The following is an 11,311-nucleotide window of genomic DNA, read 5'->3' on the forward strand; positions in this document are numbered from 1 at the left end:
AGAAAATTGAAATTTCTCCCAAGAAGACAGTAACAGTTAGCTACAACTGCTTCAACAATAAAAACAATAGGAATTGTTGTAGAGACAATCAACAACATTTGCAGTGGATTATAAAGACTTGATATAGATAGATCCATCAATTTGTATGCATCATATTTATATTCTTGATGGATTTATTCCTATCAAACAATCCCAGTGCCAAATGAATCTAGTTCTTATGGATATTTTAAAGGAATAATTTCAAAAATGCCTAATGACAAGATTCATCTACCCTATCTCTGATAGTGAATGAGTTTTTCCATTTGTTATAGTTATAAAAAAAGGGTAAATCAATAAGTCTATGTGGATTATATAGAAGTCCATAAAGCTACTAGAAAATATCACTTTCCATTTCCATTTATTGACCAAGTGTTGGAATCATGGGCAAAGAAATAATTTTCTTTTCTATATGGTTTAGCAGGTACAATAAAATGCAAATTGTTTTGAGAATCAAGATACAACTATGTTTACTTGTCCCTAGGGAACATTTGTTGGCATTATGACACAGGTTTGGCACTATGACACAGGTGTTGTCTTTGATGGCAACTCACTCAGATGACAGATCACAATTCAGGTTCTTAGAATAAATGAAAAAGAGATATACGCAATTTCCACTTAACCAAGGCACGTATACACACGGGATCGCCGATCAAAAGTCGCATATGCGTATGCATGCACTTTCATGCACAAAAAAGCACGTACATGTTGGAAAAATCATTTTTAGCCCATGGTATTTGGACCTATGGTTTTTGGACCATGGTATTTAGTCTGAAGTGTTGAACCCATGTATTGGGTCCTAAGTATTGGTTCTAAGTGGTTTTGGACCATGGTATTGAGTAAGGCCTATGACTATAAAAGGGGTAGGAGATCATTAGGCAAAAGTACTCAAGGATTGAATATTTTATGAAGAAAAAGATCAAGAATATTGGTCATTGGGTGATGGTGCATAGCTGGATCTGAATCAAGGAGGAACCTGAGCGCTAGGAGAAGGATAAGTTCTATTGATGGGTCAAGATCTTAAGGCTTGAAGAGAAGTATCGTTGTGTGATTTTGATCTATCATATTTGGTGCATGACTTGATCTATAAATCGGATAATCTAGGTATAACTGATGTCTGAATATTTGAAAAGGGAAAATTATCTTTTATAGATCTCTATGCAGGTTCGGCATAGAAAAGACGCGTATACACGTTGGTTCAGTAATTCAAAACAGTGTATACATTGGTTTTCCTTAATATAGAAGCATATGCACGCATGTTCTTCATATTGAAGTAGCATATATTTGATGTTTGATTGATGTTACTTATGGATCCAGTCTGAAAATTTATGAAACGTGGTCCTTGGAAGAAAAGAGAAGGTTGTAGTCTTTTGTAGGTCAGCACCTACGTACTAGTACATCAACTAGTACAAAAGTAAAGGGGGTTGTAGCTCCCTTCTAGGAGAAGTTGGAGAACGAGAGAAGGTTGTAGCTTTCTGCAGGTAGAAGCCTGCATACTGGTATAAGACTGCACCAGTACAGAAATATTGTAAAAGAAGTTTCTTATTAACAAGAATATAGAGAAGCATTGCAGCAGGTGGTTTTCACCCACATTGGGTTTCCACCTTATATCTTGTGTTCATATGTGTGATGATCTATTCTGTTGACTACACTTTTTTACTGTTCTTATGGTTAATCAAAGTTTTGATGCACTAATTAAAGATCAAATGTATTAATTAAATCTTAAGGTTATAGGTTATATGCTAGTTGTTGTAGTCATAGTTGCGTGTATACGCTGGTTTCCATATCTGAAGTAGCGTATATCTAAGTTTTGAAAATGAAAATTATTTGTCTTAATAATACTGATTCACTCCCCCTCTCAGTATTATTTCCAACAATTGGTATCGGAGCATGTCCTTCAGAAGAAGCTTGATCACTTGAAGGAAGATCTAACATCATGAGCAACTACGAAAAGGAGGCATCCATCAGGCCACCAATCTTTGATGGGAGCAACTTCATCTATTGGAAGGTAAGAACCACAACCTATCTTCAATCTCTTGGTGCAGAAGTTTGGGATATCGTGGAAGGAGGATACACATTCCCATCAGCAACTCCTACAGATATAGCTGGTAAAAAGCAGTATGAAACAAATGAAAAGGTTGTCAATACTCTATTTGGGAGTCTATCTCAATCAGAATTCATCAAGGTTATGCAGCTCAAAACCGCCAAAGAAATATGGGACAAGATCATTATAAGCTATGAAGGAGACGATTAGGTAAAACGTGCAAAACTACAATCTCTCAGAATTCAATATGAAACTCTCAGAATGCACAACGATGAAAGTGTGGCTAATTATTTCTTACAGATAGATGAAATTGTTAATCACATGAAAAAATTGGGTGAAGAAATAAAAGAAGTTACTTTAGTTGAAAAAGTTCTAAGATCTTTGTCTTCTAAGTTTGAATCAAAAGTTTCTGCCATAGAAGAAAAAAAGAATCTTCAGAGTATTACTATGTCACAGCTGCACGGAATCCTAACTGCTTTCAAAATGAGAAAAGGGGGACCACCAGACATGAGAGAAGTTGCATTCAAAGCTTCAAAAAAAGGAGAATACAATAAGTTAGGGCATATATCAGAAGAAGAGGAAGAATCAAACTTTGTCAAGAACCTTCAATGGGGTTCAGGAAGATTTAGAGGTGAGCTACCTTTCAAATGTTTTGCTTGTGGGAGAGTCGGTCACTATGCAGCCAAATGTCCTCATAAAGATAAGCTTGATAAAGGTAAGGAACTAGTTAGATGGAACAGAAAACAGAATGTAAGTATGAAGAGCTATTATACACATGAAGACAGTGATGGACTTTCAAATAGTGATGAAGATGAAGATGGTAATGATTATAGACTTTTGATGGCTTTTGAAGATGATGATTTCTTGGATGCTATAGATGAAGATGATCTCTATGAAGAAATTTCTAAACTTAAAATTTGTTTAGAAGAAAAGAATATGATCATAGATACTCTGACATTCCAACTTGCTGAAAGGGAAAAACACAATGAAAAGTTAGAATGTGAAATTGTGGGACTTAGAAAGGATATTGAGAAAACAAAAGCTCTTAATCTTAGAATTGCTAAAGGATCTAAAACTTTAGATGAGATTATCAAAGTGCAGCGATCTCCTCTAATCAAGACGGGTCTTGGACATACTGAAGAAGCATCTCAAGCACATAAGCCATCCACATCCAAAAGTTATCTTGATGTAGCAAGGAGAAGTGAACAGGTGGACAATCGTCAGCAAAGGCATAAAACAAATCACCAAGTAAATCAAGGTCAATCTACTTCAAGGATGAACAGAAGCTACAACCAACCATAGGTAAATCATTCTCAATTTGCCTCAAGAATGAATGGAAACGACAATCACCTGCACGGTAGATTTGATAATCACAGGAATTTCTTTAATGGCCAATGTTTTTCATGTCATAACTTTGGACACAAAGCTGCTCAATGTGTTGCCTACAAGAACATCATGACTCAAGAAGCACAAAATCAAAGGAGCGTGACTGGGTTCATGAAGAGGACCTAAATAACTTTTCTGCTCTTGAAAATGAAATAGAATGCTCTATTTGTAACAAATTTGGTCATGAAGATTCTAAATGCAGGAGTAAGTTTTGGCAAACATCTCAGAAGGAGCAACCTTCATTGGGTCCCAAAACATGGAGAAAGAAAGAACCGCAACTAGAAAGATGTGGTATAGCCTTATATGTGGAAGGATAAGAAAATCAGTGGTACATCGAAAGTGGATGTTTGAAACATATGATAGGTGATAAAGAAAAACATCAGTCATATAGGGCCTTAGAAAAGGAAAGGAAGGTCTCATTCGGAAATGACACACCTGCACTCATAAAAGGTAAAGGTTTTGTTCTTTTGAAAGAAAAGGTAAAAGCTGGAAATGTTATGTATGTTGATGGCTTAAAGCATAATCTATTGAGTTCTAGCCAAATGTGTGATCAAGGAAATGAGGTAATATTTCGATCAAATGGATGTATTGTTCAGGAGCTTGATACAGGAGAAACAGTGATCAAAGGCATAAGAACTCCAAATAATGTATACATACTCAAGGGAGGACAACAACAATGCTATCTAAGCAAGAATGATGAACACTAGCTATGGCACAGAAGATTGGGGCATCTAAGCTTCTCTCAAATAAGGAAAGCATGCAAATATCAGGCAGTTCATGATCTCCCTGACATCATAATTCCAAACAATACAATATGCAAATCATGTCAGTTTGGTAAGAAAACTAGAACTAATTTCCCTGAGAAGGAAGGATCAGCTAGTAAGCCACTTGAACTTGTCCATACTGATTTATGTGGTCCATCAAGGAAAAGTCACCTCGAGGAGAAGAATACTTTATATTGTTCATTGACGACTTTTCCAGGATGTGTTGGATAGGACTTCTAAAGCATAAAGACGAAGCTTTCGAAAAGTTCAAAGCTTTCAAAGCCTTGGTTGAAAATGAATCAGATCGTAGAATCAAATGCCTCAGGTCTGATCGAGGAGGGGAATTTACCTCGGATGAATTTTTCGACTTTTGTGAAGAACATGGAATAAGAAGGGAATTCTCTATTGCAAGGACTCCTCAACAAAATGGAGGATGAACAGAATAGTTCAACAAATGGATCGTGCTATGCTTGATGAATCTGGAACTCCTGCAACCTTCTAGGGTGAAGCTACATTTGTTGTCGTTACTATTCTCAACAAAACAAATGTTCGGGTAAACAACACTCAAACTCCTCGTGAACTTTGGTATGGTAAGACTCCTACGGTAAAATACTTCAAGGTTTTTGGAAGAAAATGTTACATCAAAAGGACTAATGAAAATCTTGGCAAGTTTGAACCTAGAGCAGATGAAGGCATTCTCCTTGGTTACTCTTCCCGGAGTAAAGGATATAAGTGTTACAATAAAAGACTTGGAAAAATTGTTGAAAGTATTGATGTGGTGGTTGATTAAGAACGCAACAATTCAAAACAGATAAAAACCGAAGATTTTGAAGATGAAGAGGACTATCCTTCAACATCAGATCAGAATAATGCTGAATAAGAAACTTATGAGGCACCAGAAGAACAGATAAGAATAGAAGAAAAGACTCCATCCAGGTACGTACAGAAGAATCATCTAGAGACTCAGATTTTGGGGCAGAAAGAGGCACGTGTTCACACAAGAAGAACTATAATAGAAGCTTCAAGCTATCTAGCATTGCTCTCCTCCGTTGAACCAAAAAATGTAAGAGAAGCATGGAAAGATGAATGCTGGGTCAAGGCCATGAATGAAGAACTTGAACAGATTGAAAAGAATAACACTTGGGAATTGGTTCCTAGAGCTAATGGTAAGAATGTCATAGGGACCAAATGGATATTCAAAAACAAGCTGAACGAAAATGGAGATGTTATTAGAAACAAGGCCAGACTTGTGTGTAAAGGGTATGATCAACAAGAAGGTATAGACTTTGAAGAAACCTTTGCACTAGTTGCTATACTTGAAGCCATAAGAATGTTCCTTACTCTTTCTAGCTTTCAGAAGTTCAAAGTATATCAAATGGATGTGAAATTTTCCTTTTTAAATGGAGACTTAGAAGAAGAAGTGTATATTGATCAACAGGATGGATTCATCCTTGGAAATGATCCAAAACTTATATGCAGACTTAAGAAGGCACTCTATGGTCTTAAACAGGCTCCAAGGGCTTGGTATTATCTTCTGGACAAATACCTCCATCAACAAGGTTTTTCAAAAGGATCAGTAGATAGCAATCTATATATAAAAATTGATAATGATAAATTGCTAATACTTGTTGTGTATATTGATGATATCATCTTTGGTAGCAATGAAGAAGCCATGAGTCAAAACTTTGCGCTGGTCATGTAGAAAGAATTTGAAATGTCCTTGCTTGGTGAGCTCACATATTTTCTTGGTTTACAAGTCCAACAAAACAAAGACGATATCTTTCTATCACAAACCAAGTACCTCAAGAAGATCTTGAAGAAATATGGCATGGAATATTTGAAACCAATATGTACCCCTATGGTAACAGGATGCAGCCTCAACGCAAATGATGATTCAACAACAGTACATCAACCAACCTATAGATCCATTATTGGTAGTCTGCTTTATCTGACAGGTACCTCACCAGACATCTTGCATGCAATGGGAATAGTTGGAAGATTCCAGGAAAATCCAAAAGAAGCACACCTCCATGCAGTTAAAAGGATTTTCAAATATCTTCAACACAAAACTATGGCTTATGGTATCCTAGAGATACAGATCTCACACTTCATGCATACACAGATGCAGATTGGGTAGGAGGCGTGGATGACAAAAAAGCACTAGTGGTGGTGCATTCTTTATGGGTTCCAGATTAGTATCTTTGTTCAGCAAGAAACAAAGTTCAATTGCATTATCTACAGGAGAAGAAGAATATGTGGCTACTGCATCTTGCTGCACACAACTCCTTTGGATGATGGAAACTTTGCAAGACTTCCAAATCACTTGTACTCCACCTATCTCCATTTTATGTGATAATACAAGTGCAATCAATATTTCAAAGAATCCAGTCATGCATTCAAAGACCAAGCACATACCTATCAAATATCATTTTCTACAGGAACAAGTGCTTGAACAAAAAGTCAAATTGGATTATGTTCCCTCCAAGGAACAAGCTGTTAATATATTCACCAAACCACTGCCCAGGGAGACATTTGAATACCTCAAACAAAAGCTGGGAGTAGTTGATGCATCATCTTGCTATTGAAACTTATCTGTTTCAGATAAAAGTGGTTGTACGCGAGTTTCAGGAGGAGCATCCGCGTACATATGCCGGTTTCTATGGATACAGTCGTGTATATGTTGATTTGAAGAAAAACAGTGGGCCAAACTTAGGATGAAAAGAGTCTGACATGGGTCTGACAGAGACCATCTGGCACAGGTTCAGGGGGAGCATATACTTCTAATAATGCATTGTTGGCATTATCTTAGAAGATCTTGGTTCGATTTCACAATTGTTTTTTGTTTCAGGTGGAACAAGTGTTGAGGGAGAACATGGTTGCTAGTCTGAATGATGATTGACAGATGCTGCTAATGATAGTTGTTGATTACTATCATAGTCTTGTTGTAGGTATTTTATCTCTATGTCTTGTATATCTTTTATCGTCAATGTCATGTAATGACCTATTTTGGTTTCCTCACTATGCCTGGGATGGATGATGTAATGTTCTTGCTTTATCATGTGTAAACTTTTGGTGTATCCCCACTTGGTTGGGTGGATGAGTCAATATTGGTGTATCCCCACTTGGTTGGGAGATGGATGTATGTGGTAGGAAGGTGATTTATGATGTATAGAGTCATGTTCTTCTTGTAGAACATTTTATTGCAGGCCTTGCCTACATTCAGGGGGAGCATGGACAGTACAACAGAGTAGAGATTTCATCATGTACTCAGGGGGAGCATAACCCTTTACCCTTGATGACAAAGGGGGAGAATGACTTTGAGTGACTTGGGGTTGCCATCAAGTCCAAAGGGGGAGATTGTTGGCATTATAACATAGGTTTGGCACTATGACACAGGTGTTTTCCTTGATGGAAACTCACTCAGATGACAGATCACAATTCAGGCTCTCAGAATAAAGGAAAAAGAGATATACACAGTTTCCACTTAACCAAGGCGCTTGTACACACGGGATCGCCGATCAAAAGTCGCGTATGCATATGCACGCACTTTCATGCACGGAAAAGCGCATACATGTCGTAAAACTAATTTTTAGCCCATGGTATTGTGTCCTTGGTATTTGGACCTATGGTTTTTGGACCATGGTATTCCGTCCGAAGTGTTGAACCCAGGTATTGGGTCCCAAGTATTGGTTCTAAGTGGTTTTGGACCATGGTATTAAGTAAGGCCTATGATATAAAAGGGGAAGGAGATCATTAGGCAAAGGTACTCAATGATTGAATATCTTATGAAGAACAAGATCAATAATACTGGTCATTGGGTGATGTTGCATAGCTGGATCTGAATCAAGGAGGAACCTGAGCGCTAGGAGAAGGATAAGTTCTATTGATGGGTCAAGATCTTAAGGCTTGAAGAGAAGTATCTTTGTGTGATTTTGATCTGTTATATTTGGCACATGACTTGATCTATAAATCTGATAATCTAGGTATAACTGATGTCTGAATATTTGAAAATGGAAAATTGTCTTTTATAGATCTCTACGCAGGTTCGGCACATCAAAGGCGCGCATACACGCTGGTTCAGTAATTAAAAATAGCATATACGCTGGTTTGCCTTAATATAGAAGCGTATGCACGCATGTTCTTCATCTTGAAGTAGCATATATTTGATGTTTGATTGATGTTACTTATGGATCCAGCCTGAAAATTTATGAAACGTGGTCCCTGGAAGAAAGAGAAGGTTTTAGCCTTCTGTAGGTCAACAACTATGTACTAATACATTAGCTAGTACAAAAGCAAAGGGTGTTGTAGCTCCCTTCCAGGGGAAGCTGGAGAATGAGAGAAGGTTGTAGCCTTCTACAGCTAGAAGCCTACGTACTGGTATAAGACTGCACCAATACCAAAATATTGTAAAAAGAAGTTTCTTATTAACAAGAAGATAGAGAAGCATTGCAGTAGGTGGTTTTCACCCACATTGGGTTTCCACCTTATATCTTGTGTTCATATGTGTGATGATCTGTTCTGTTGACTGCACCTGTTTACTATTCTTATGGTTAATGAAAGTTTTGATGCATTGATTAAAGATCAAATGTGTTAATTAAATCTTAAGGTTACAGGTTATACACTAGTTTTTGTAGTCACAGTTGCGTGTATACGCTGGTTTCCATATCTGAAGTAACGTATATCTAATTTTTGAAAATGAAAATTATTTGACTTGATAATACTAATTCACCCCCCCTCTTAGTATTATTTCCAACAACTTTCACTTACAAAGTTTTACCATTCTGATTATGTAATGCACCCATAACTTTCCAAAGGGTTGCTTATGTATATTTTCTGACCTTATCTCGGAAAGTGTTGAAGTTTCCATGGATGATTTTGATACTTTTGGGAATGAATTTGATGAAGCCTTAGACAAATTAGAAAATGTGCGACAAAAATGTATATAAAACCATTTCCCACTAATTAATGGAATGTGTTTATTCATTATGAATGAAGGAATTATTTTGGGACATCATGTTTCAACACAAGGAATAAACATGGACCCAACAAAAGCAGTTATCATTAAAAATCTACCTATTCCTACAAAGTAAAGAGATGTGAGGATTTTTTGGGTCATGTTGGTTATTATAGAAGGTTCATAGAGAATTTCAACAAAATAGCTTCACAATTTTTTTTATTACTTAATAAATATGTTGAATTTATATGGACAACAACTTGTCAACAAGCCTTCGAAATTTTGAAAGACAACTTAACTATTTGCTCCTATTTTTCAAGGAACATATTGGAATCTCCTAGTTCATATATATTCTGAGGTTTCTGATTAAAAAATGGGTGTTGTTTTAAGACATAAAGAAGATGTATCAATGCATGTAATTTATTATATCAACAAAAATCTTGCACACACAAAGTTGAATTATATTGTCAATGAGAAGGAATTCTTTGTGGCAGTCTATGTCATTCAAAAATTTCAACATTATGTTTTATTGGATATCCTACTTTTGTATAAATGGATCATTCAACCATTAACTATTTAATGAATAAACCAACTATTAATGGTAAAATAATTCGTTGTATTTTACTTCTTTAAGAATTTGATATTACTATACTTGCGTTGAAGCCTCCAAAATCATTACTTACAACAAGGGGGAAAACCACCTGGTCTGGACCTTGGTTGGCAACTCCTTTTCCATTTGGTGTAGTGGCTTCGACTGGGGATAATGGGACCAGTTTCCCAATATAAATTATGATAGTGCTGATGGGGTGATATATGATAGTTCGGAGGAATGTTTAAGCTAAAAGTAATCTAATCTAAACTAATAATCACATGCATATATCCTAATTTAAACACTATCTAGCTATGACTATACCCAGGAATAAAATTGAAATATGCGATCTACAATAATGTCCTAAAGCAATTGGTAATAAAGATCATTCAACTGCAATAAGAAGTGAAATCGTTTTAACAATAATCATTTCGGATAAATAGTTAGCCGAAACAATTGAAAAAAATATATCGCATAAGAAAGTATTCATATATTTAGCATAAAATTTAGGCCATCACCATACAAAAGTGCAACAATGCTAACCAATCTTTAAAATTTCATACATAAACAATTTGAAGAAAAAATATTGCTTAATACATAAATAAAACAAAATCACAAGATAAAAGTACCATTTGTAATAAGTTTTTCTCATGTGTTTCAACAATATCGATGTACTTCCAATCAATCCAACACCATCTAAGAGTAAAAAAGTGCAATTTCAGTAGAATATGCCAGATAAGATGAAAATAAATCTTGTTCCATTCATTTCACCAAAACTTCCTCAAAGGGACAAAAGTGTATTTTTTGAATATTGTTTCTGATCAAATTTCTGCACCCCTCTCTAAATGCATGAGAGGGGTTTAAATACTAAATTATAAATATTAATTAATAGAATATTACAAAAATAGTTAAGGAGGTTTAAACTACTTTCCTCAAATCGTGCAAAATAAAACAAAAATAGAAATAAAACATGGTGACTAACTCCTTTTCATTTGATATTTGAGATCACAGATGTATGTCATTAGTTTGAGCTGTGTCAGTTAGTCGATCGATTTCAGATTTCAACTGCCCAGTGAACACGACATTGGTCAGTGCTAGCACCATTTTCTGCGTGGAAGAGGTTAGGCATCGCAAGGTCATCCACTGGCTATAAGGTTTAACTAAATATTGCCAGTATGCTTCCCAGTTTAACCTGGTCATTTGCCTAATTGCTTCCTCTTTTTCCCCTGTTGCCTACCTCCATTGTTGTTTGAGCTATTTGACATTCAAGAAAACTTGGTACAGACTTTGCCACCAGGTTTGCGCTGTGTAAATTTTCATTGATGTTTTCAATAACATTGTTTGTTGTTGCTGTTGCAACCGTTGTTTCCTTTTCTTCTTGTCTAAGCCGAGAATCCCAGTATGCAAATAGAATTTCTTTATGTGACTCCTCCAGTATAGACAAATCAACCTTCCTCCCATATTTAGAATTCTATCGGGTGATGAAGTCAGAAACTCTTTTCAAGACTTCATCATATTCGAGTCTCATGTCAACAACT

Source organism: Pinus tabuliformis, chromosome 6 (genome assembly GCF_031772625.1).
Source record: "Pinus tabuliformis cultivar Carrire ecotype Pingquan chromosome 6, CPIR1, whole genome shotgun sequence".
Lineage (NCBI taxonomy): Eukaryota > Viridiplantae > Streptophyta > Pinopsida > Pinales > Pinaceae > Pinus > Pinus tabuliformis.